The sequence below is a fragment of the Phyllobates terribilis genome, unplaced genomic scaffold (genome assembly GCF_046119375.1).
Source record: "Phyllobates terribilis strain yellow unplaced genomic scaffold, ASM4611937v1 Scaffold_5__5_contigs__length_657084704, whole genome shotgun sequence".
Classification (NCBI taxonomy): Eukaryota; Metazoa; Chordata; class Amphibia; order Anura; family Dendrobatidae; genus Phyllobates; species Phyllobates terribilis.
The window spans coordinates 226,720,973-226,748,353 of NW_027362765.1; positions in this window are offsets into that span (position 1 = coordinate 226,720,973).

The window sequence follows — 27,381 nt, forward strand, 5'->3', positions numbered from 1 at the left end:
CAATCTGACATCCAGTGGCAGGTAAATGTTAGATCTTAGCTAGCACAAAATGATTACAGTATAACACATGTGGATCATACCTAGTACGGTTGACTGCAGGATTTATAAGTTAGCATGACTAGATGCACTGTCCTCATACTGAAACACCATAAATGCATGTCTCCCATATTACCATTGTTTTCGCTACAAGGTCCAAAAAAACTCTTATATTTATATGAAATGCCCTGGTATTGTACTATAAATTTATGTTATTACCGTATTTACATTATAAAGTATCATTTCCCGTGTCCCTCAATTTTCAGTACTTTTTCTGCGTTTTTAATTATTTCTTTTTAATATATTACTTAGTAAAATATACCGTATTTTTTCAGACTATAAGACGCACCGGACGATAAGACGCACCTAGGTTTTAGAGGAGAAAAAAAAAAAAATTTTAAGCCAAAAATGTGTTCATGATGCACTTTTAAGAGGGAGGGGGTCTTCTGCTGACACTGGTATAGGGGTAATGTCCCCCAATTCTGACAATATCCCCCATCCTGGTATATATGCCCCCCCCTTCCTTTTATACGTGGTCCCCATCCCCATCCTGGTATGCATGGAACCCCTCCATCCTGGTATGCATTTCTCCCTCATCCTTATCCTGGTATGCATGGCACCCCTCATACCTATCCTGGTATGCATGGCACCCCTCATCCCTGTCCTGGTATGCATGGCCCCTCATTCCTATCCTGGTATGCATGGCACCCCTAATGCCTATCCTGATATGCATGGCACAGCAATCCCCATCCTGGTATGCATGGCACAGCAATCCCCATCCTGGCATGCATGGCACCCCTCATCCCCATCCTGTTATGCATGGCACCCATCATCCCTGTCCTGGTATGCATGGCACCCCTCATCCCTGTCCTGGTATGCATGGCACCCCTCATCCCTGTCCTGGTATGCATGGCACCCCTAATCCCCATCCTGGTATGCATGGCAACCCTAATCCCCATCCTGGTATGCATGGCACCCCTCATCCCTATCCTGATATGCATGGCACAGCAATCCCCGTCCTGGTATGCATGGCACCCCTCATCCCTGTCCTGGTATGTATGGCACCCCTCATCCCTGTCCTGGTATGCATGGCACCCCTCATCCCTGTCCTGGTATGCATGGCACCCCTCATCCCTGTCCTGGTATGCATGGCACCCCTAATCCCTGTCCTGGTATGCATGACACCCCTAATCCCTGTCCTGGTATGCATGGCACCCCTAATCCCCATCCTGGTATGCATGGCACCCCTAATCCCCATCCTGGTATGCATGGCACCCCTAATCCCCATCCTGGTATGCATGGCAACCCTAATCCCCATCCTGGTATGCATGGCACCCCTAATCCCTATCCTGATATGCATAGCACCCCTAATCCCTATCCTGGTATGCATGGCACCCCTCATCCCTATCCTGGTATGCATGGCACCCCTACTCCCTATCCTGGTATGCATGGCACCCCTCATCCTTACCCTGGTATGTATGGCCCCCTCATCCTTAGCCTAGTATGCATGGTCCCCCTAATCCCCATCATGCTGCACATAAAAAATAAACACTTTTACACACCTTTCTTCTCTCCTCCAGCGCTGCATCCTGTCTGCCTGCACTGATCTCTCCATGTGAGCCGCGCATGACGTCACTGCCATGCGCGGCTCACAAGGAGAGATCAGCTGCCGGAAGTCACTGCTCCCCACGCCAGGACTGTGTGCGCGGGGAGCAGTGACTTCACTCTACTTCATAGCCGGCACACAGCGTAGCCGCGCTGCGGCTCCTGCTGCTGCCGGCTATCTCGTGTGCCCGCTTATTAAAGGGCATGAATAGTCACCCCCTCCCCACGCCCATGGGTGTGGAGAGAGGTTGAATATTCATTCCCTTTAACAGCAGGCACAGGCAATTATGGCAGCAGCAGGAGCCGCAGCGCAGCTACACTGTGTGCTGCTATTAAGGAACATGAATATTCAGTGCTCCCCACGCCCCATGGGCGTGGGGAGCAGTGAATATTCATTTTCTTTAGCAGCGGGGACAGTGTAGGCTGCAGCAGGCGGCTGCTGCCTCTTGTGCCCCGCTCCTCCACCGATACCGCTCCCCCCACACCCCACATATATATACACCCCCACAACATTTGGACTATAAGACGCACCCCCCCATTTTCCTCCAAAATTTTGGAGGAAAAAAGGTCGTCTTATAGTCCGAAAAATGCGGTATATTTTTTTTATAATGGATATGTATTCACTTCTGTTCTATTACATAGAAAAAAAATAAACAATTATACTCGCCTTCCCTCCGCTCCCCTGCCATGTGGCGTCCTCTTCTGAAGTCGGCAGCTGACTTCAGCAAGCAAGCGACAGGAGCGCATGACTTCACTGCCGTTTGCCCCCAGTCACGTGCACGCTGACGTCAGGTGCTGGCCTCCGATTGGCCTGCAGCGTGTACTGTCACGAACCAGAGGAGTATTGTGCGCCACAATACACTTCAGCTGAATGTGGGCCTGAGGAAGAAGATCGCGGCCATTGCGCCCCTGTCATTTACCCATTTCTATTCTTGGCTCAAAAAAACAAATTAATTAAAAACCGCATCAAAATTGCATGAACTGTATGATTCTTGCTTCACATTATGCAACTGTGTCACTCCAATAAATGTGACTAATGAATAAATGAATAAATGATTACATAAAAAATACTAACCTTTATGATTTCCCTTGACAAGTAAGAAAAGACCAAGGAATGTCTGAATGTTTAAAAAATTCACCTTATGTATTTTAGATTTCATATACGTACAATATCATTGTTCATTGCATTTCTTCTGCTGAAATTCTAGTTCAGTATTTCCACTTTCACAAAATAATGCGACCTCCAGTAAAAATAGTATTAAAGGATAGAGAAATTAAAAACAAATTAATGAATCATTTGTGCCGAGCATGTTTACAATTTGCAATTTTAATCACAGGATAACTTTTAATAGCGCCACTCACAGGCATTATCTGCAACGGAAGGTAATTACAAAAAGTCTTAGGGGCCCCGGGGGGATACATTGGGTGTAAGCTAAAGTAGTGCACAGCTTCTTTAATTTAAATTTATTTAATAAAATAAAAGGGTATCAACCTCATTTCCAAGGTACTCCCATAGTACCTAATTAATATTGCATTTGATGGACCCATACCTGACTATGGACTCCAATTATGGATCTATACCTTAAAATCCATGATCTGGGCATGTGCATGAGCCTTTATGATACATACTGTACTTTTCAGCTTCTGTGTCAATCTCAGAATTTTTTTGATCCAATGTATTAACTGCAAACTTGCTAATGGAGTTTTAAAGGTTCTGACATAATATAATATAAAACAATATGTTATCATTTTTAATGTTGCTATATTTTTAGCCAAGAAATCATAGATTTACCAAATCTATTATTATCTCCTTAAATTGTTTTCTGGAGGCAAAAGTTAAACAGATGCTTAAAGGGAACCTGTCATGTAAAAAAAAAACAATATTAAACTGCAGATATGAGGGTAATCTGCAGGCTTATAGCTCTCTGAACCTGCCCAGCGCCCACACTGAGAGCCCCGCTGTCGGGAAGAAATGAACTTTATTCCTCCGGCAGCCTTTGGCTTTCAGTCATAGAGGTTGAATAAAGTTAAATTCCTCTGTGCAGCGGGGCTCTCAGTGCGGTCACTGGGCAGAATGAAATTAACCTGCAGCTCAACCCCATATCTGTAGGTTAAATAGTGTTTTTTTTACATGACAGGATCCCTTTAAGTAGTAGATTCTCCTATCTGACTTAAACATTTTGAATAGGTTTATGAGTAAAGTTATAAAAAAGTACATAAAAAAATCAAAGATATAAAATTACTAATTTGACATTTTTAATCTCATAAAAAGAAACTATACTGAGTTCATTCAGTATTTCAATAATAGCTATGAGTGATTTTTCTGGGGAGGCTACCGCAAAAAAACACATCTTGCACAAATAATTCTATACACTGGTTAATTTTATCTATTCCTAGGATCTGAATACCTGGTTAATTTTGAATATATTAGGCTGAGAACTCATAAGCCTATGTAAAAATTAGCAGAAAAAAGGCCAACTCTCTCGGTTTTCATGATTAAAAGAGAGAGATTTAGAAATACCACCAGAAATGAACTCTTCAGCTGGTCGGTCTCAATAGGACATTTTACCTGAGAATCTAAATTATCTTCTAAATGTGGTGCCCCTGAGGATTCGGTCACCACAGAGGTACTGCATCCCTTTAATGAGATGTGGTATCTCCCTTCGAGGTAAGGATGGTGCTGCTGTCAGGACCACACCTCTGCATCCAACACTACACTTCTCCCACCTGTAGGGGGGCTAATATGCACTAGTGTGCTGCCCCAGCCGGGATAAGAGGAGATAGGGGAACCAAAAGATAGGGGGAACCTAGTAGTGGGTGAGGGTGTAGAACACACTTTTAGGTTACACATCTAGTTTGGTATATAATAGCCAGCCATCTTAAGCACAAGGTTCTTCTGTGGTTCTTTGATTGTCTTCTTATCTGGTCTTTGATTGTGATCTTCACCGCTGGCAGTGGCCTTGAGTTGGAGCCTGCAGTGTGCTGGAGATACACGGTCCTCGTGCTCTGGCCTTGAGACGAGGAGCGGGCAAGAGTTAACAGTCGTCTCTACCCGGTCAAGGTCCTGACTTAAGAAGGCCTGGAGGGGAGCAAAGTAGAGGAGCTCCACAGGCAAAAGGATCCCAGGGAATATGGACAGAGCCGCATACGCCACCTGTACTCTCCATTCTGGCCTAGTCAGAGGGACTCCTGCTGCAAAAGGGGTACCGGCCCCCGATATCTGACTTTGTTACTTCACATCTCTGTCAGAGAAGCCCGGAGGCTAAGTGGATCCCAATGGGTGACGGGCGGAACGGAATTGCCGCCATACCCTAGTTCTGTGCATAGTCCAGAGGGAGACCCAGCCTTTCTACACACACGGACAGGAGAGGACTAAGTTAAAGTCTAGGAACACTCTGGTGCGAGGTCCTGAGTAAGCATCTGAATTTCCCTGGAGGTTGCCGAACCCCCGGTTCTGGTGGCCGCAGAACACCGTGAGGAGCAGGGAGAAGCCTTGCCGCTGCACTCTAAATCGTGAGTAAAGACTTGGAAGACTACACCCTATGGCCTCCGGTCCCTTTATTTCTGCACCGCACCACACAGCACCAGAGTCCACTCCACTACTACTCCCTCCATCCGCTTTCACTGCCCTGAGGCGCAGCTCCGCCTGTGGGGAGTTATACCATCGCATACTGCCATCACATCCCGCCTCAGAGGACTGCTGCAGCGCTGGTGGCCATCACCAGACACCACAGGTGGCGTAGTCACAAGACCACTCGAAACACTGTCACCCGTCACCGTCCCTCCTAGCCCAGGCCCCGACTACATCCACACAAGCACAGTGGCCCGGATCCGAGTACCCCAACTCTCAGGGTGGGCTAGCGAGAGGGGGTGGAGGAGAGGCGCAACATCATCAACCCCATCATCTCTCCTCCACCCGGGCGTCACATAAGCAAGGGGAATGTATATTTTTTTAACCCCTTTACCCCCGAGGGTGGTTTGCACATTAATGACGGGCCAATTTTTACAAATCTGACCGCTGTCACTTTATGAGGTAATACCTCTGGAACACTTCAACGGATCCTGCTGATTCTGAGATTTTTTTTCATGACATATTGTACTTCATGATAGTGGTAAAATTGCTTCGATATCACTTGGGTTTATTTGTGAAAAAATCGGAAATTTGGCAAACATTTAAAAAATTTAGCAATTTTCAAAATTTGAATTTTTATACCCTTAAATCAGAGAGATATATCACACAAAATAGTTAAAAAAATAACATTTCCCACATGCCTACTTTACATCAGCACAATTTTGGAACCAAAATTTTTTTTTATTAGGGAGCTATAAGGGTTAAAAGTTGACCAGCGATTTCTCATTTTTACAATAAAAATTTACAAAACCATTTTTTAGGAACCACATCACATTTGAAATGACTTTGAGGGGCCTTTATGACAGAAAATACCCAAAAGTGATACCATTCTAAAAACTGCTCCCCTAAAAGGTGCTCAAAACCACATTCAAGAAGTTTATTAACCCTTCAGGTGCATCACAGGATTTTTTGGAATAGGGAAGAAAAAAATGAACATTAAACTTTTTTCACAAAAATGTTACTTTAGACCCAATTTTTTTTATTTTTGCAGGGGTAACTGTAAAAAATGGACCTCAAAATTTGTTGTGCAATTTCCCCTGAGCACACAGATACCCCATACGTGGGGAAAAAACACTGTTTGGGCTCACGGCAGGGCTCAGAAGAAAAGGAGCGCCATTTGACTTTTTGAATGTAAAATTTGCTTCAATAATTAACGGACGCCATGTTGCGTTTGGAGAGCCCCTGATGTGCCTAAACAGTGGAACCCCCCCATAAGTGACACCATTTTGGAAACTGGACCCCTCAGGGAACTTATCTAGATGTGTGATGAGCACCTTGAACCCCCAGGTGCTTCATAGAAGTTTATAACATGGATCTGTGAAAGTAAAATTTTCAAATTTTTCCCACAAAAATGTTTTTCAGCCCCCAGTTTTGCATTTTCATAAGGGTAACTAGAGAAATTGCACCATGCAACTTGTTGTGCAATCTCTCCTGAGTGAGCCGATACCCTATACGTGGGGGAAAACTACTGCTTGGGCGTACGGCAGGGTTCGGAAGGGAAGGAGCGCCATTTGACTTTTTGAATGTAAAATTTGCTTGAATAATTAGCGGATGTGCCCCTGATGTGCCTAAACAGTGGAAAAAAAACCTCAAGTGACACCATGTTGGAAACTAAACCCCTCAGGAAACTTATCTAGATGTGTGTTGAGCACCCTTAACCCCCAGGTGTTTCACAGAAGTTTATAGTATGGTGCCGTGAAAATAAAAAAATAAAACTTTTTCCACAAAAATGATCTTTTAGCCCCAATTTTTTTATTTTCACATGGATAAGAGGAGAAAATGGAACCTAAAAACTTTTGTGCAATTTCTCCTGAGTACGCCATTACCCCATATGTGGGGAAAATACACTGTTTGGGCGCACGTCAGGGTTCAGAAGGGAAGGAGCACTGTGTGACTTTTTGAACGCAAAATTGGCTGGTATCAACAGCGGACGCCATGTCGCATTTCGGGAGCCCCTGATGTGCCTAAATAGTGGAAACCCCCCACAATTGACTCCATTTTGGAAACTAGACCCCTCAAGGATTTTATCAAGTGGTATAGGGTACATTTTGAACCCAGAGGAACGACAGAATTTGATAACATTAGGTCATCATATTGAATAAGTTGTCATTAGTCTTGAGCGCAAGTGCTCGCTACTTGAGTTTGCATAGGGTACTCGGGTATGCACCATGTATCACGAGTGCTCGAGTGACATGTTCGAGTCCCCGCCCCACATGTTTCACGGTTGTTATACAACCAAAAAAAAACATGTGGGGATCGTTCGTGCATGGCAGGCGATCCCAGCAATGTTTTTTTGACCGCGAAGCATATGGAGCAGAGACCCGAGCATGTCACTCGAACACCCGTGATACTCAGTGCATACCCGAGCACCCAATGCAAACTCAAGTAGCGAGCACTTGCGCTTAACACTGGTCGCCATATCGTCATCATTTTTTTTTCCCAAAAAAATTTCCCAAATCGATGGGAACAGTGCTCAAATGACATGGGGACAGCATGGGGAAAACTCCTGGAAGCATTTCTGACTCCCAGGTCACTTCTGTCAACAACGTTGGCAGAGGTATTGCGCCACTTTTACGGACTCACAACAAAACATACCAAAACGAAACCAAAATGGATTTTCCTGGGGAATATGTTAAGGAACATCCTTTCCATGACATGTACAATGTATATAAAGCAAAATAAATAACAAAAAACAAAAATACTCCTCCACACCTTGGGCTATGTGCACACGTAGCGTTTTTGATGCGTTTTTGCACTTTTGCATTGCTTTCAACCAAGACAAATGCATTCACCAGGAAATGTAATTTTAACATTTTACAACCTTATCTGGCCATGTGGTGTGTGACACATCATCAGACACATGCATACAGTGCTGAAAAGACATGGGAACAGCATGGGGAAGACCTCTGGAAGCATCTCTGACTTCCAGGTCACTGCCTAAAAGTGTGCCCATCATAAATGATCTTTTGCGCATGCGAAGATGCCTCCCGCCATGAACCTGTCGTTGTAGACTTGCAACAATCACCATCCACGTCCTTGTCCCACTGCAGCATTCAGTTGTCCCTACCCCATTCCTTGGAATGCAAGCGCAAGTCTGCAGGCAGCCAGCCACCCACCCACCCACAGGCTGCATTACTATACTTCCAAATTTTTGACAGCTGTTTGCACTTGAAATATGGCCTTTTAGGCTCGTGGAGGTGGAAGCTTTTCATAACCTCATGCCGGCGGCAGCCGGGTGTCGATACTCGGTCCCCAGCCGCCACTATATTTCCCGGTATCGCCTCCGCCTTCCACAAGCACGGGTCCCACAACATTACACATGCCCTCCCCAGTGCACTTACTGGGAAGGACCGCCTAACCACAAACACGTGGACAGGTGAATGTGGCCAGGGATGGTACGGAGCCAGTCCACAACTTTTTTTGCTGACAGTTGTATTTAGCTCGGTGAGAGGACTGGCATAGAGGGAAACCCTATCTACCCTGCGTGTCATTTCTCACAGGAAGTCCTGTAAAGCTGCTTTCACTTTTAGGCTCGTGGAGGCGGAAGCTTTTCACAACCACATGCCTCACGCCTCGTGTCCATACTCGGTCCCAGCCGTCACTATTTGTCCCGGTGTTGTCTCCATCTTCTACAAGCGCGGGTCCCTGAACATTACTGCTGGTACTTTTCTGTGGGAATTTGCTTGCCTCCTACCAGCCTGGAATATTTCCAGCAAACTATGGTACAACGCCATGGTATTAGCACTGCCCCCAGTACCAGTAGCGAAGCCATTCTCAATTTCCTTCTCAGGAATTTTATTTGGTAGACTGAGTGGCTGCCCAAATACATTTTCTCACAAAGGAGCTGAAGATAGAGTGGCAGTAGGTGCAAGTTTCTCCAGCCTGTTAGATATTAGAGGGTGAACGGCAGCACATTGGATCAGTAGTTAGCACTGAAGACTTGCAGCGCTGGGATCCTGAGTTCAAATCCCAGCAAGGACAACATCTGCAAGGACTTTGTATGTTCTCCCCATGTTTGTGTGTGTTTTCTCCTCAGTAAAAAAGCAACCATAGAGTGTCCGGGAACCTTTCCACACACTTTTCTTAGCCAGGACTGTTTCTTGACAGGGCTGGACGGTCCCACTAGAGAATCCTCTGGTGTGCCTTGGCTTCTACCTCAGGAGAATTCATGATAGCGCTAACTTTGCAGCTGCTATGGGGCTCTTGAGCGGGGGAGAAAGGTTAGCCCTCAGAATCAAATCCTCTGGTGGGCACAATGTTTTTCAATCTGAAACAGCTTCTCAGTGGGAGTTGTATTTCACCACAGCCATATTCTTTAGCTCGGTGGAAGGACTGGCATAGAGGGAAACCGTATCTACCCCGGCTGTCATTTCTCCATCACAAAGTTTCGCCCATTGTCACACATGACCATGCCTGGCTGTATGTTCAGTGGTGAGAGCCACAGATCAGGCTGCTGTGTTACAGCTTTCAACAACTCTGCAGCTCAGGGTGGTTTGTCATTTAAGCATTAAGCATGTTATCTTCAGCACAGCCTGTTGCCACTTGGCCAAGGCAGTGCTGCAGTGCTGTCAGCTTGTGACTGATGTGGTCATTTCGGAGATGGAGGAGGTACATGAGCTGAACAATGTGATTACATTGTTGTTAAATTGGTATCGCTGTTTTTTATAATAAAGAAAGATCCTATTGTTTTGTTTTTTTTACCTTTTTTTTTAAGACAAATGCATTCACAGGAAATGTCATTTTAACATTTTACAACCTTATCTGGCAATGTGGTGTGTGACACATCATCAGAAACATCCTGTTTTATTTATGATGGAGGGACTCTGAAAGTCATAAAGCCTATTTTTATAGGGACATCAGATGGCGCTTACTATTCTTAAAAGGCCAGCAGTCGGCCCTAGCCATTGATAGAGAGCCATCAGCCGGCTATGCTTTGTTGTTCCCATTATTAACAAGTGGGTCTCCTATACTGTTATTGCGTATACAGTGACTGCAAGGGCTGCCAAAAATTTAGACGCAACCCAATACCCCTTTGAAGAGACATAGAGGAGGGTCTCAGTAAAAAAAATGTTCCCATTAAAAAGGAGCAGGTCTCCTATAGTGGTAATGCTCATGCTGTGACTGCAAGGGCTGCCAAAATTTGGGAAAAACCCCACTCAGAATTTAAAGACACATAGCACAGTAACAAGGTATGACATGTTCCCATTAGAAAGGAGAGGGTCTGCTATACAGTTATAGGGTATGCAGTGAGTCCAACGGCTGACAATTTTAGGAAAAACCCCACTAAGAATTTAAAGACACATAGAGCAGGGCCACAGTAACAAGGTACGACATGTTCCCATTAGAAAGGAGAGGGTCTGCTATACAGTTATAGGGTATGCAGTGAGTCCAACGGCTGACCAATTTTAGTAAAAAGACCACTAAGAATTTAAAAACACATGGAGCAGGGCCACCGTAGCAAGGTATGACATATTCCCATTAGAAAGGAGAGGGTCTGCTATACAGTTATATGGTATGCAGTGAGTCCAACGGCTGACAATTTTAGGAAAAACCCCACTAAGAATTTAAAGACACATGGAGCAGGGCCACAGTAACAAGGTACGACACGTTCCCATTAGAAAGGAGAGGGTCTGCTATACAGTTATAGGGTATGCAGTGAGTCCAACGGCTGACAATTTTAGGAAAAACCCCACTAAAAATTTAAAGACATACAGAGCAGAGCCACAGTAACAAGGTACGACATGTTCCCATTAGAAAAGAGAGGGTCTGCTGTACAGTTATACAGTATGCAGTGAGTCCAAGGGTTGACAATTTTAGGATAAACCCCACTATGACTTTAAAGACAGACAGAGCAGGGCCACAGTAACAAGGTACAACATGTTCCCATTAGAAAGGAGAGAGTCTGCTATACAGTTATAGGGTATGCAGTGAGTCCAACGGCTGACCAATTTTAGGAAAAACCCCACTAAGAATTTAAAGACACACAGAGCAGGGCCACAGTAATGACAATTTCCCATTAGAAAGGAGAGAGTCTCCCATAGTGTTGGCCTATACAGTGAATGCAAGGGCGGCCAAAAATTTGGAGGCACTTCAATGCCTCTTGTAAGAGACGTGGAGGAGGGCCTCATGAAAAAATGTTCCCATTAGAAAGGAGCGGGCCTCCTATACTTGTAATGCCCATGCACTAAGTGTATGTGCTGACAAACATTTACTCCTGGGGTATACATGAACATAATGTATAAAAATTTTTTTTTATGGGCATCAAAAACACAGTTTAAAAAAATTAGGTGGGTGTTGCATCACGGACCATGGTCCCCCTGGTGATATGGAGGAGAAGGAGGAGGACAAGAGCAAATAGCCAAAATCAGGAAGCGTATACCCATGTGTGGGTGTGAAAAGGTGCATGAGAATACACTTCCCAAGAAAAGACACTGGATTGGAGTTTATGTTACTCTGCTTTCATTCAGTGGTGCTGAGAAGTCTGGCCCAATCCAGCCCTTGTTCATTTTTCTAAGAGTCAGCCTGTCAGCATTTTCAGTTGACAGGTGGATGTGCTTATCAGTTATAATTCCACCAGCGGCACTAAAAACCCGCTCTGATAAAACGCTGGCTGCAGGACAGGCCAGGACCTCCAAGAAATAGAGAGCCAGCTCATTCCACATAACCAGCTTGGATACCCAATAGTTATAAGGCACAGCGGAATTACGGAGGAGGTTGGTACGGTCGGCAAGGTACTCCCTCAGCATCTTCACAAGCTTTGCACTCCTTGTGAGAGTACCCCGCGCCTCAGGGCCTGTCAGATGGGAGGGTCTGAGAAAACTCTCCCAGAACTTTGACAGTGTTCCCCTGCCTCTGCTGGATTGAAGTTGTGTCTCTCTCGCCTGTACTCCTTGGTTGTCTAACGAAGTGTGCCCTTTGCCGCCAGCGCTTTCAGATGGGAATTTTTTTAATAGTTCTGCAACAAGGGCCTTCTGGTACAGCCCCATTTTTGTAGACCTGTCCACCTCAGGTATAAGAGATATAAAGTTCTCCTTGTAGCGTGGGTCTAGAAGTGTCACCAACCAGTAATGACTGTCACCTAAAATTTTGAGAACGTGAGGGTCATGGGAAAGGCAGCATAACATAAACTCGGCCATGCATGCCAGACTACTAACAGGCAAGACTTCCATGTCCTCACCAAGAGGATGACTGACCATGCTCTCCTCCTCCTCCTCCTCCTCTTCCTCATTGTCACCCAATCCACGTTGGGATGAGATGAGGCTTGGCTGTGTGTAATCACCCTGTATGGTTCCTTGCTCCATCTCATCGTACTCCACCTGCAATGCATCCTCTTTGATTGTGAGCAGAGAGTGTTTCAGAAGACAGAGAAGCGGGATGGTGACACTAATTATGGCGTCATCGCCGCTCACCATCTTGATGGAGTCCTCAAAGTTTTGGAGGATGGTACATATGTCTGATATCCATGTCCACTCCTGAGGTCTTATGTGTGGAGTCTGAACTGAATACCGACGGTCTTATTGATGCTGGTACTCAACAACTGCCCTCTTCTGCTCAAAAATCCTTCCCAACATCTGCAGTGTAGAGTTCCAACGCATGGGGACATCACACGCCAGTTTGTGAGTCGGAAGCTGCAAACGCTGATGAAACACTGCAAGGATGGTGGAAGCTGTAGCTGAATTTCTAAAATGGGCACACAGGTGGCGCACTTTAACAAGCAGATTCGGCAGCTCTGGGTAGGATTTGAGAAACCGTTGAACCACGAGGTTAAACACATGGGCCAGGCATGGTACGTGTGTGAGTTCGCCTCGCCTTAGAGCCCCCACCAGGTTCCGGCCATTGTCACACACGACCATGCCTGGCTGTAGGTTCAGCGGTGTGAGCCACAGATCTGCCTGCTCTTTAAGAGCTGTCCACAACTCTTCAGCATTGTGTGTTTTTTCACCTAAGCATATTAGCTTCAGCACAGCCTATTGCCACTTGGCCGAGGCAGTGCTGCAGTACTTCCAGCTTGTGACTGATGTGGTCATTTCGGAGATGGAGGGTGAAGAGGAGGAGGAGGCTGAGGAGGATGAGGTGCAGGAGCTGTAGACCGTGGGGGAAACCCTGATTGACCTAGGGCCCGCAATCCTTGGCATCGGGAGGACGTGTTCCGTCCCAAGGTCCGACTGGATCCTGGCTTCCACTATGTTAACCCAGTGTGCCATCAGCGAGATGTACCATCCCTGCCCCCAAGCACTTGTCCACATGTCCGTGGTTAGGTGGACTTTACCGGTAACTGCGTTGTTGATAGCACGGCTAATGTTTTGGGACACGTGCTTGTGTAATGCGGGGACGGCACACCGGGAGAAATAGTGGCGGCTGGGGACCGAGTACCGAGGGACGCCCGCCGCCATCAGGTTGCGGAATGCTTCTGTCTCTACGAGCCTAAAAGGCAACATATCAAGCGCAAGCAGTCGTGAAATGTGAGAATTTAGTAGTGTGGCCTGCGTATTTGCGCTTGCGTTCCAAGGACAGGGGTATGGACAACTGAACGCTGTGCTGGGAGAAGGACATGGACGTGCTTCCTGATGATGCTACTTGAGAGTGTGCAACGACAGGTACAGAGCAGGAGGCATCTTCGCATGCACCATGGACAGGGGATTGGCTTGCATGCACAACAGTGGAAGAAGCAATGGTGCCACCAACAGACACTGTTCTTGGACCCTGTGGTTCGGCCCACAAAGTCGGGTGCTTTGCTGCCATGTGCCTGATCATGCTGGTGGTGGTCAGGCTGGTCGCTTTGCCACCCCTGCTGATGCTGGCCTGGCAGGTGTTGTTAATGGCCTTTTTGAGGTTATCGGCAGAGTCTTTAAAAAACAACCAGACTCGGGAAGACCTAACAGTTGTATTGGCAACTTCCTTCGTGTTGGTGTTATGGGGAACGGTTGCCTGCCTTCTGTCTCCGGCCACCACACTGCTTCTTCCTGCCTTTTGGGGTGCTTAGCCTCCCTACCCCCGTGTGCTGCTGTCCTCGCTCTGCATGTCCTCCTGCCAGGTTGGGTCAGTTACTATATCATCCACAACCTCGTCTTCCACTTCCGCACTCTGGTCCTCCTTCTGACTTTCTGGCAATTGTGTCTCATCATCGTCCACCTCTTGTGACACTTTCCCACCCTCGCCTTTGTGTGACTGTGGCTGCTCAAATATTTGGGCTTCACTACACGCGATCTCCTCTTGCCCCACTTCAAGTGGACCGGGCGAGAGGCCTGAATCTATAAATGGAAAAGTGAACAGCTCTTCAGAGTGTCCAAGTGTGGGATCAGTTGTCTCTGGGTACTCGGCATGGTGGGAGGAATGAGGATCAGGGTGAGGAATATGCGGTCCAGACTCACGGTTACTGAGACTTGACTGTGTGGAAGACAGAGTGGTGGTGGTGGTGGCTAAGTGACTGGAATCATTATCCGCTATCCAACCAACAACCTTTTGACACTGCTCTGGGTTCAATAGTGGTGTGCTGCGGTCCCCTAGAAATTGGGACAGGAAGGTCAGGCGAGAAGATGTGGGTGTTTGTTGTGGCACAATTTCGGCTTGCCCACGGGCTTGTCCTCGGCCTCTGCATGCACCATTACCATCAAGTCCAGTTCCCCGTCCCTTGCCTCGTGCCTTGCCCATTTTAAATGGAGGACAGTATCTTCCACGCTCACTACAAATGACTGAGTTTGGAGCGAACTTATATGTGATCGGTGTGACGGAGAAAACAGAGTTTTAAATACCTGGCCTGTAAGTAAGTAGTTTGACTGGCAAACTGCTGTGAATTGCTTCACTGACACACTGAAAGAAATTTTTAATGGAGGCTAGAAATGGCAGTATTTTCTGAAAACATATATGTAATCCGTGTGACGGAGAAAACACAGTTTTAAATACCTGGCCTGTAGGTAACTGCTTTGAACAGCAAACCAGTGTCAAAAACTTTGCTGACACACTGAAAAAAAAATTTAATGGAAGCCAGAAAAGGCAGTATTTTCTGAAAACATATATGTGATCCATGTGACAGAGAAAACACAGTTTTAAATAGATGTATTTTTAGCACTGTAATATGGAAAGGACCTGGCTCTATTCTGCAGTGCCAACAAGCAAATGGTGCAGAAAAACGGTGTTATCTGGATTGCTTTATAAGCAAATAATGATGATTAAGATGCAAAAAAAATTATTCCTGGCCCCTGAGACCTGGGCCTATTTCCAGAAATATCTAACAGCAGCAGCTGACAGAACTGGAATGGAGCCTCTTGTGCTATATGCACTTCAGTCTGCTATATACACTGCCTGCCTGATATCTCTGCAGATGGATGTTAGTCCTCAAAAGGACTGTTTGTTAAGATGGATATGTGTAATGTACGGTTTTTCTCCCTACACTACCTAAAACACAAGCAAATCTCTCCCTGACACAGCAGCAGCTCTCCCTACACGGTCTGATCCGGAGTGACTGTGATGAGCATGGCGGTGCCAGGTCTGATATACACCTGATGACGCTGTGTGGCCAGCCAATCACTGTAATGCCACAACCAACATGGCTACGGCATTACAGTGCATGGCAGGCAATCCCTGCATGTTCATTGGCTCTCTAAAGAGCGCCAAACATGCAGGGAGGGGACCTGAGTTCCCGCCCGAGCAACCCGGAAATACTTGCCGAGCTTGTCGAGCACCATGATGCTCGGGCGAGTACCGGGTAGTGGCGAGCACGTTCGCTCATCACTATTTCCTACCCTTTTTTTACTTTTACACGTTGTCACACTATGGGACTTTCACTTTTTGCAGCCTGATCGGCTGAACAGCATATAGAGCAGCAGCTCCCTATTCCATGCTGCCTGTCAACTCTGCACACCGGAAGACATTACTTTGGTCATGCACTTCCTGCCTCCTGGTGACCCGAATGTTGTCATGACGACATCGGGTCATCATGACAACATCCGGGAGCAGCCTCAGGTATCGCTGGAGGCCGGAGAGGAGGTGAGTACCAGCGCTTACCTCCCCCATTGCCCGAGCAATGCTGCGATCGACTTCGATCACAGCATTGTGGGGGTTAATGTGCTGGCAGCGGTGTGGGACCGCTCCCTGCACATAGCACTGGGTGTTAGCTGTGACAATCAGCTGACACCCGGCGGCGATCGCCCCGCACCGCTTGTGTGCCGGCTCGATCGCATTATGAGTAATAGTACATAGCTGGTCCATAAGTCCCAGGGCACAGCTACGTACTATTACTGACTTGGTTGGAAAGGGGTTAAACATATATTTATAATTCTTGGTGATCTGAAAGACCTCAAAGCATATAAAGTTACATTCACAATTAATCAAATTTACTTCTGCTCACTAGACTTGACACGTTTTGCCTGAAGGTTGGTTTGCACTCATGAATCTTAATAATTAGGTGAAAAGTTTGACAACAAAGGAGATATTTTTTGTGTCAATGTTATTGCATAAATTTTAAGGTTTGTATTTAAAGGGAACCAGTCAGGCAATTCATGATGCCCAAACGTGCAGAATGAATCGAGTCAGTTATATTATTCCCTGAAATGCTCCGGTGTTTCAGAAAATATTTATTAGAAAATCCGACTTGATCTTATGCCACCCCATCTTCTCAGCACTTTTAGTGGTGATAGACTAGTTCATAAGGAGAGGGAGAGACCAGTCAGTCAGTTCAAACAGTGCAGCGAAGAGGACGTGGTGGTGCACAAGTCTAGTCTCCGCCTATGGTCCACAGCCGTTTCTTCAAATATATTTTCTCTGAACTGCAGGAGCATTTCAGAGAATAGTATATCTGGATTAATTCATGCTGACCACAGTTTGGGCAGCATGAATCTCCTGACAGATTTTTTTAATAATGAAATTGGTTTAAACCTGATGACTGATGTGAAGAAATGCCTAACTTGGGTAACCTCATCAGTAAAGCCTGCAAAGTTTCTTTAAACAATTTATTAATAATCACAGTTATTTTTTGTCAAATGAGGCACTAAGACGGAATTGTATTATATACTGTCTCAAAATTGTCTGACTGACCATGTGGCCCTGTTGATCTATTTGACTTTAGCACCCCAGTAGCCTCCATCATTTCTTGGACTTATTTCATTACCATGCTTGTCTGTGTACTATGAGAACTACATTGTGAACGATTAGAACATATTTCTTTGATTTTCTTAGGACCTTCCTCACTTTGGAGTCATCCATAGTTGGAGAATTTGAGTTAAGATGGTAAATCATTTACCTCTTACCCCTATGAAATATTATTTTTAAATTTCTAAAATGAATAAAATATGCAATATATTTGGTTCAATGACTGACACCGTAATCTATCAGCTTTGGGGTCCTGGTTTTAAATATGCATTTGAAAGAAAATACAAAAAGAGGACAACTCTTCATGAAGTTTGCTTTAATAAAAGGAAAACAAATTAATGACCCCCTCAAGTGGGTGCTTACATTGTGTAGGTGGCAAAGCATTTGAACTCTATTTCTGCATGGTTTAGAACCATATTGACTGCTATTCCTTGCAACTTAAGTGCGGCTTCTTTCTCTAGGAGATTACGGACCTTTGTTCACTTATAGAGTAAGTCAGCATATGAAGAAAAGACACTTGTAATATCTATGCAGTATATACAAAGATAGGCAAAAAATTATTTAAATTAATCCTTTATTCCTTATGTCTTGACGGGGTAAATATTTTGAGGATAGACTTCTATTCTTCAGACAAAGTCAGACATATACAGAATTATACCTCTGAATAGGGGTAGCACAGTGGCTTAGTGGTTAACACTGTAGTCTTGCAGCGTTGGGGTCCTGGTTTCAAATCCCACCAAGGACAACATCTGCAAGGAGTTTGTATGTTCTCCCTGTGTTTATGTGGGTTTCCTCTGGGTTCTCTGGTTTCCTCCCACACTCCAAAGACATACTGATAAGGAAATTAGATTGTGAGCCCCAATGAGAACAGCGATGATAATGCCTGTAAAGCGATGTAGAATTAATGGCGCTACATATGCAAAGCAAAATAAATAACTAGATCTGAAGAAGGGGCGTCTATGCCAGAAATGCAGTAACTGCCAAGATATAATGAATAAAGGATTAAATTTAATTAATTTGTTATCTAGATTTGCATTTACTGAGATGAGTGATTGATCCATTGCAAGCATTATTTTCCTGATATGACAAATGGGTTGAAATATGACCACAGAAAACATCTGTTTGGAATTTGATTGGGGACCCGCAAAAACAGAGCACCTACATAAAACAGTTCATATATGTACATTGTTTTGCATGTGATATTTTGCTATTCTTGAAAAAAGTGAATACATCTCTTTGTCATACTGAATTACCATTTTTTGCATGTATTGTTAAAGATATTTTGATTCTTATTATGATTTTAGCACCACGGTACAATTTCCTATATAACATATAAAAGTATGAATGCAAAAAGCACTCGTTAATTATATATGTTGAATACACATATTGAACCACACCAATGTTACTTTATATGTTTAATCCAGGTGCAAGACTTAAATGAGTTTATAAATTCTATGATCAACACACTGTACACCCCCGCTATAAATGGTAAGTTGTTACTTTATGATTAATATTACTGCTGTTCTATCCAGACCGCCTGCAATTCTACTGGACTAGATATTGATCACCCCAAAGATGATCCGTACAAGAACAGAGCAGCCAAACTGGTGATGCCAACATGGTCAAATTTTGTAAAATTTTACAAATCCTCTTCAAGAAATATGCAACTAAATAACTATAAATGTTCTTTTCATTACAGGCATACTTCAGCCAATTCCCATTCCTAACGTGTTACAGAAACTGGATATCAATTTAGCTAATGGTCAAATTGAAATATATAAGGTAATCTAATCTAACAATCGTCACTGACAAATCCTTTCATGAATATCTTTAAAGAGGACCTAATACCTGATCAAAAAGTGGCCAGATTTTATTCTTATATTATTCTCTCTGCTCCCAACAGTGTTCTTTCATTTGTTTTTATAACATCCGTCATACAGTTTCCAAAATATGGATATTTAATTTTGTGCAAAATGTTATGGTATTAATCAAGGGGGCATTGCTCACAGGATTCTCTGTAGGCATGTCTTTAGGTTTTACCAGTGAAGTGTGGCTCTCATAATTATCCTGTGAACCACAGCCTCTTCATAAAAACCATAAAAATTAGCACTAAATAAAAAGGTCCATATTTCTGGAGCTGCATGACTGATTAAAAAAAAATATATATATATATAAATATATATAATATAAAAACTTTGACCTGATGACATGCTCTTTTTAAATGTACTGTTAAAAGAAAAAAATACGTCATAATAATTAGGTTCAGCAATTTTTCCTCATTATTTTATTCCATCTTGTCTCTTTATGCTATTAAAACAGGTAAATAATAAACTGGTGAATATAAGATGCCCCAGGAGATCAGCCATATCCCCCTTCCTACTTCTTATTACTATTTTTTTCTAGCTGAGAGATAACTAGCTGCAGCAGAATCTTTCGGCTCTAGATATGCCATAATTATCAGATAATAGCAGATCCCACTGCTGATAAGAAAAAGGTCTCAGTGTTGGGCCAGAGGAAATTCGGCTTTGAATAGCAATTCTCTCCTTTTACTTACTTTTTGAGTTCTGGAACAATTTGGGCATAGCTGCTGTGTTATCAGGAGACAGTGTCTGATACAGGTATTCAGGGAACTCCTCTGTGATGTGCAACATGGCATGGGGCAGTAAGCGCGGGCTTGGTACTCATTTCTTACTTCTTGGCACGTTGCATGAAGGAGGTCCTTGCTGGGTGTGTGGACTTGTCCTGTTAAGGCGTTACACCCATGCAGGCCACATGTAACCGAATACTCTGGTTTGCCAGGACCAGGGCCATCATTAACAATGCAAGTCATTACACATTCAAACATCATCAAACACATATCACTATTCACACTACAATGTATAACAATTCACATGTTCTTCAAGGGGGTATGTGGGCAACATGTCCATCTCCTTACACATGCCCTGCCTCATGGTTCCTTCTCTAAATATAACACAGTCTTTCAATTTTATTCCATTATTAAGCACTGACCTATCTAATTATTTATTGAAAAAAGTTAAATCTTCTTATCACTTGTTATCTTTTTTCAGGACGTTATCTTAATATCAGTGAACGTCTGCAAAGCCTGAAATCCCCTTGTCATGTTAAAAAAGGATTCATCAAATATGTACTTCATTTTTATATACATTGTTACATTAGACCTGTAATACTAAACTTGTACCTCTCCAGCTGTTGCAAACTACTTTCATAAAAGCCGGAGAGCCACAGGTTGGAGACCATTGGGTCCAACCTACTAGAAAGCATTGAAAAGCAGTGGTGGTTCAATCAATAATTCTTAAATTAAGTAAATCGTGGATTCTGAATATTTTTTCATTGGAAAATGTAGTCACTCACATCCACCTAAAAATTGCATCTAAATTCACCGTTTTATTTCAGATGCAATATATTGCTGCACTTAATTGGCAACTGGGTCAAATTGAAAAATGTCATTAATGCTTCAGCCATTTTTTTTCAACATGTTATACATGTAATGTAACACGTTAATTTTCCTTTAATAAAAAATCTTTCTATCGGCCTCTCTTTTTTTGTGATATTGCAGAACATTTCCATAGTTTGAAAATTGACATGTTTTCAATAAATGTTTAATACCGCAATTTTTACTTCCTTGGTAAGAGATCAGTGGAGCCTGGAAGCATAGAGAATTGTCAGAAGTGCTGTATAAATTCAGAAATGGCAACTTTTGAAAATCGCTTTAAGGGTGATGGCCAAGAAAGTGTCTCAAAGCAAGAGATGTCATCTTTAAACTTGTGGGCTTTGCCCATCCACACCTACTGCAGCCCGTCAGAAACCTCTGAGAGATGTGGGACAGTCCCTGCAAAGCATTGATTTGACTGACATAAGCCTGGATGTTGATACAACTGCAGCAGAAGTAAGAGGTGAGCATAGCCAAGATACTTCTTCAGTGCTCCTCACATGAATACTGGTGAATGTCATAATCCATCATGAGCCATCCTTAATTGGTGTAGTTTTTGCTGTTACTAGATGCAATACAACCCTGTCGTCTGTCTAAAAAAGTTGGGACTAGGAAGGCCTTCAAAAATGTACCACATGGTTGCGAAATAGCCCAAGGCTAACTCATGTCATCTAGCTCCTGAACATGTACTTTGTTGTGAATATGGTGTTTTGGTGATACGTTTATTTCATGGGTATCACAGAGCTCTAGCAATAGATGCCCTAGCTGTCACACCAGGTGTGGGAAAGACTTAGTGCAACACAGAGGGAAGAGGGAAAGGGAGCCCAGACACTAGGGAAAGGGGGAAGTGGAGACCTCCTTGTCTAGACTAGTGTCACCCTATCTCAACTAACGTCCTTATATTGGCTCTGCACCAATCACCGAAGCATGCCTCGCCCTGACTTTCCCTGGCGTACGGCTAAGGCTAGGGATGGAAAGAGATGAGCACTAGTCGATCTCCGCTAAACTCTATAGACAACAAGGATAGACAAGCAGGGGGAATTGCTTAGCTTTAGACGACTCCAAATGTGCACACGGCCTCAAGTTCCAGAGAGGACGAAGCACTGCTCCAGCCAAGGCCTCACAAGTAGAAATGAATATAGCCAGCACCTCCCTCTCAGACACACCAGGTATATATACAGCCAGGCCAGGGAGCTAATTACCAGAGGAAGGTAGCCGCTAGATCCTAGAGACAGCCTCTTATCTAAGAAGATGTCTGTAATGCCAAATGTCAGTGGAATTTTCTTCCTTACCAATTACAAATCATCCACACCTGAATTCGTAAGATAATCTGTTATTTATTGATCATGCAGCATGGAGACAGAATGATGAAAGCCAACAATCATTAGCATAATCATAATGTCTACCCTCATTTCTGTTATGATCTGCAACATGTACTAAGGAAAGAAAAGGGAAAGCTGTCCCTACAGTAAGACTAAGCTGAATCCCTACGATGTAGCAGGCTGCCTGTTCCTAGCGAACAGACCCGCCTTAGTCCTCGGCTAGTCTGAACAAAGACCTGTAGCATAAGGGGAGGGGTTCCTAAAAGAACTAAGGACTGGAACAAAAATGGGACACCTCCTAAACAGAGAAGTTGTTTCAGAACACAAAAAGACAAACTGACATAAAGGTACTAGAGGTTGCAGAAGGACCAAGAGAACTGACAGAGATAGGCACTGAAGCACCAGGCTAGAGAAACAGTCAAACAACACTGAAGTCCAGCACAGCCAAAAGGGCGGAGCTGGAATATAAAGGCAGGTGGTCACGTGACCGCAAAACACAAGATGGAAAAAACAAATAGGAGGGTTCTAACAATTTCATTCCATGGCAGTTATATAGGTAAATATAAAGGCGTGTCATAATAATGAGTCTAGTACAAGAAAATATAATTAACAGAAGACAAAATGCAGCTGTTATGTGAAGGTCAGATAATCTGGCTGTAACTTCTAATTATTGCATTTTAACAAGTGAGGGAAGACATCAGCTAATTAGAAAGGAATTCAACAACAAACTCACAGATGTTCACTTAGAGATAATAATTAGTTGATATAAGACTGAGTCTAATATATATGTATATATGTACCTTCTGAAAAAGTCTATATATTAATAAGAAGTACATTAGAAAAACTCCAGCACCTTCTCCATATTCATCACAAGAGATGTAAAGTTAAAACGTCCATTTTATTAGTTCCATTAAAAAAGCGCCATATGTAAGGCAGACCTTACATGTTTCGAACCAAACAGGGATTCTTAATCATAGGTTATGTGGCGCCCCTGAGGGTTCAGTCGCCACAGGGGTACTGCACCTCAGAACGAGGTGTGGTATCTCCTCTCCCAGGTAAGGATGGAGTACTACACAGGACTCCAACCACACACTCAACACTACACCACTCCAGTTCTGAAGGGGGCCTAAAGCACCATAATGCTGCCCCAGGCCTGAATGGAGGAGTTGGGGGAGAACCAAAGATAAGGGGAATCAAGTAGTGAGTGAGGGTGGAGGAAGCATTAATCTAAAACACTTTACTAGAATGGTATATAACTGGAGGCCATCTTAGCAACAGGGTCTTTGGTCGTGGGTCTTTTGGTCGGCAAGTCAGCACAAGGCTGTGGCTGGCTGAGGGTTCACGGTTCCCGGTGTCAGGCCTCGAGACGGGGGGTCGGGGCAGAGTTATAATCAGCTCTGTCCCTGGTCAGGGTCCAACCAAGAAGGCCCAAGAGGGGAGCAGAGGAGATAGGCTCCACAGGCGAAAGGATCTCAGGGGGTGCGGACGGAGCGGAGTCGCCACCTGCATACCTCATTCTGGCCCAGTCAGAGAGACCCTGCCGCAAGAGGGGGTACCGGTCCCCAATTATCTGACTTTGCACTTTATGTCTCTGTCGGAAAAGTCTGGAGGCTTTTGTGGATCCCAGGGGGATATGGACGGAGCGGAGTCGCCACCTGTATGCCCTAACCTGATTTTATCCAGAGGGACCCGGCCTTACACCACGTTCTCACCACAAGTCACCAAAAAGGGCACCCACCCAGTCGGTCCGGGAGCTACACGTTACCCACAAAGGACATCGCAGTACCCGTACGGGACTCAGTGGGGGACACAAGGAGAGAGAAAGAGAAGTGGGAGAAGAGAGGGACACACTAGAGCGGGGGTCCTGTCAAGTGCTCCTGAACTACCTGGAGTGTGCTGAACCCCACCCTGGCGGCCGCAGCCTGCCGTGTGACAGCAGAGAGAAGCTCTGAGCTGAACAACCACATCTGTGAGTAAAGACTTGGATGACTTCAACTACTGTCTCTGTCTGTTCTTTACTCCGCGGCTCTGCAACCGCCAACACTCTGCTCTATGCCCTCTCTACACTGTCCTGAGGCCCCGCTCCACCTGTGCCTGGACACCGGCCTCAGAGGACTGCCGCAGAACTGGTGATCCTCACCAGAATCTACAGGTGGCGTCACGAACATTTCCCTTTCCCATATAAACCTTCCCCTTCCTTTTGCCTTTTTACTGACCGTCCTGGGTCACGGACCAGGCCAGCCACCGTGATATTCCCCCAAAAGCAGCTATAAGGCCCGGCTGCCAAGTAACCCCACGGCCCAGGGGGCGCGTCAGTTACATTGCTGTAGTTAAAAGACATATATATACATATGGACTGAAAACAAAAGAGAAAATAGGATGGAGACCAACAAAGAACAGGAAGTTCATTAGTGAATGAAAAACCTCAAGGATAATTGCTCAGTAATATGCAAAAATTAAACTTATGTGCATGGTTTGCTAGCAAATTATGTACACCATTAGAAAAAAGTATCAAAAAATGTACATTAGATCATTGCGAAAATTGAGACCATTGGGAATGCGAGAGTTAAGTTTAAGGCTATGTGCCCACGATACAGAAATGCTCCGGATTTTTCCTGAGCGTTTCTGCATCTCCCTGGCAGAAAAAACGCATGCGGATTTTACTTGCGTTTTTTCAGCCAGGGTCAAGCGTTTGTCACGCGTTTTTAGCATTCGATTTTACATGCGGGTTGTCAAGCGTTTTCCAACCGATTTTAGCATCACTTGGAAAGTGCTTGACAACTTGGTTACACTATATAAATCCATGCAACCGGCATGGATTTTATATAGTGTGACTAAGTTAGTTAAAAAAAAAGAATAAAAATGGTTAAAAAAATGTAAAAAGCCCATTATACTCACCTTCCGATGGCGCCCGGTCTCCTTCTCCAGTCTTCCTGGTGTCTCGCGGTGGTGTCACCTGTCACATGACTAAATGACGTCATGGAAGGTCCTTTTAGATCATCGCGAGCTGCCGCGAGCTGCCGGGGAGCCAGGACGCATCATACAGGAGACCAGGGGCCATCAGAAGGTAAGTATAATGTTTATTTTTTATTTTAAAATCTTTTTTTTTTTTTACAGGTACTATGGTACCCGGGTCTGGAGGAGAGTCTCCTCTTCTCCAGACCCGGGTACCATCCGCACATTGAATCGCTTAATATCCGCATGTGCACCTGTAGTCATGCAGATATTAAGCGATTCAACGCAAGTCAATGGCGGCAATGGCGGCAAAAACACAGCAATTCTGCAAAATAATTGGTAGTGCTGCGGATTTTTCTGCAATTTTATAAACCACAGCGGAAATTTCTGCAGCATGTGCACAGCACATGCAGATTATCGTTGGGGAACATAGCAGACCTACTAACAAGTGTTTTTTAAGCGTTTCTGCGGAGGAATTGCCACTGCGGAAACTCTTAAAAAACGCATAGTGGACACACAGCCTAAGGCTATGTGCCCACGATGCAGAAATGAAGCAGAAAATTTCTGCAGCATTTCTGCCTCTCCCTGGCAGAAAAAACGCATGCAGATTGTGCATGCGTTTTTCCTGCAGAATACATGCGGAATACATGCGGATTCACATGCTTTTCCGCATTTGCAGATTGACAAGCGCTTTCCAGGCGATTAGCATCACTTGGAAAGTGCTTGACAACTAGGTCACACTATATAAATCCATGCAAACAGCATGGATTTAAATAGTGTGACCGTTAAACAAAGCTTAAAATAAAGCTATACTCACCCCCGATGCCCCGGCGTGTGCTGCAGCACTCGTTCCTGTCTGGTTCCTGGCTGCCGGGATATCGCGAGACACAGCGGTGAAGGGCTTGCGGTCACATGACTGTGATGTCACCGAAGGTCCTTCAGCGCTGCCGGCATGCAGAGAGAAGCCTTCGGAAAGGTGAATATAAACTTTATTTGTTATTTTATTCTTTTTTTCACAGGTACAATGGTACCCAGGTCTGGATGAGAGTCTCCTCTCCTCCAGAACTGGGTACCATACGCACAATGAAACGCATATAATCCGCGTGTACAAATGTACAGACACGGATTATATGCGTCTCAATGCAAGTCAATGGCGGCGATTCCGCTGCGCTTCCGCAAAATTAATGAACATGCTGCGGATTTATGAGCGATGCAGAAACGCTGCGGAAAAATCCGCAGCATGTAGCATGTGCATTGACATTGCGGAATGCCATTGGGGACCATGGGATGCGGATTACCAAGCGTTTTTGATGTGTTTCCGCTGCGGAAATTCCGCAGCGGAAACGCATGAAAAACGCATCGCGGGCACGCAGCCTAAGAATCCATGACTGTTCTTAGTGAAGCTTACCTCTATCTCCTCCAAGTATTTGCGTTTGCACCTTATCAATAGAAATAACCTTAAGTGAGGAAAGATCACTGCAGTGAAAATCAGCAAAATGTTTGCTGAGCCCTGACATGGAGGACTCACTGCATTAGGATTCGGAGTCGCTCCAGCAACATGCTCTGCGATGTATCTTTTAAGCATGCGGCTAGTGCAACCCACATAAAATTTTTTGCAAGATGTGCACAGTGCTTGATAAATTACATATGTACTAGAGCAATTAATAAAGTGCTTGATATTATATATTTCGCCTGCACTGTCAGTAAATGTCTGGATCTTAAACTTAAATTTGCAAATGTTACACTTGGTGCCTCCACATTTATAGGATCCATTAATATGAAGCCATGTGTCTGACCTTCGGCTTTTGGTGGACAAAAAAGTTGGAGATAATAAATTTCCTATATTGGGGGATTTTTTAGCCACAAAATTAATTCCTTCCTTAAGGATGCTCTGAAGTGCTTTGTCCTGATGTAATATACAAGCATATTTCCGAATTAAATCTGTAATAGCCTGATAGTCTGTACTATAAGCTGTGGAGAAAGTAACTTGTTGTTTATTTCTCTTACATACTGTGATATTCTCCAGTAAAGATATTTGTGTTTTGTGAAAGGCTATATCACGGGCTCCGCACATATGTGTATTTGAATAACCTCTATGTTTAAACCTGCGCTTCAATGTGTCACATTCATGAATATAGCTCTCATCCATAGAGCATAGACGTCTGGCTCTAATGTGTTCACCTAGTGGTAGGTTTTTAATAGTATGTGCTGGATGACAGCCATTTGCCATCAACGTCGCATTGCCACTGGTTGGTTTTCTGTACAGACATGTATGGATGCAATTATTGCTGCTG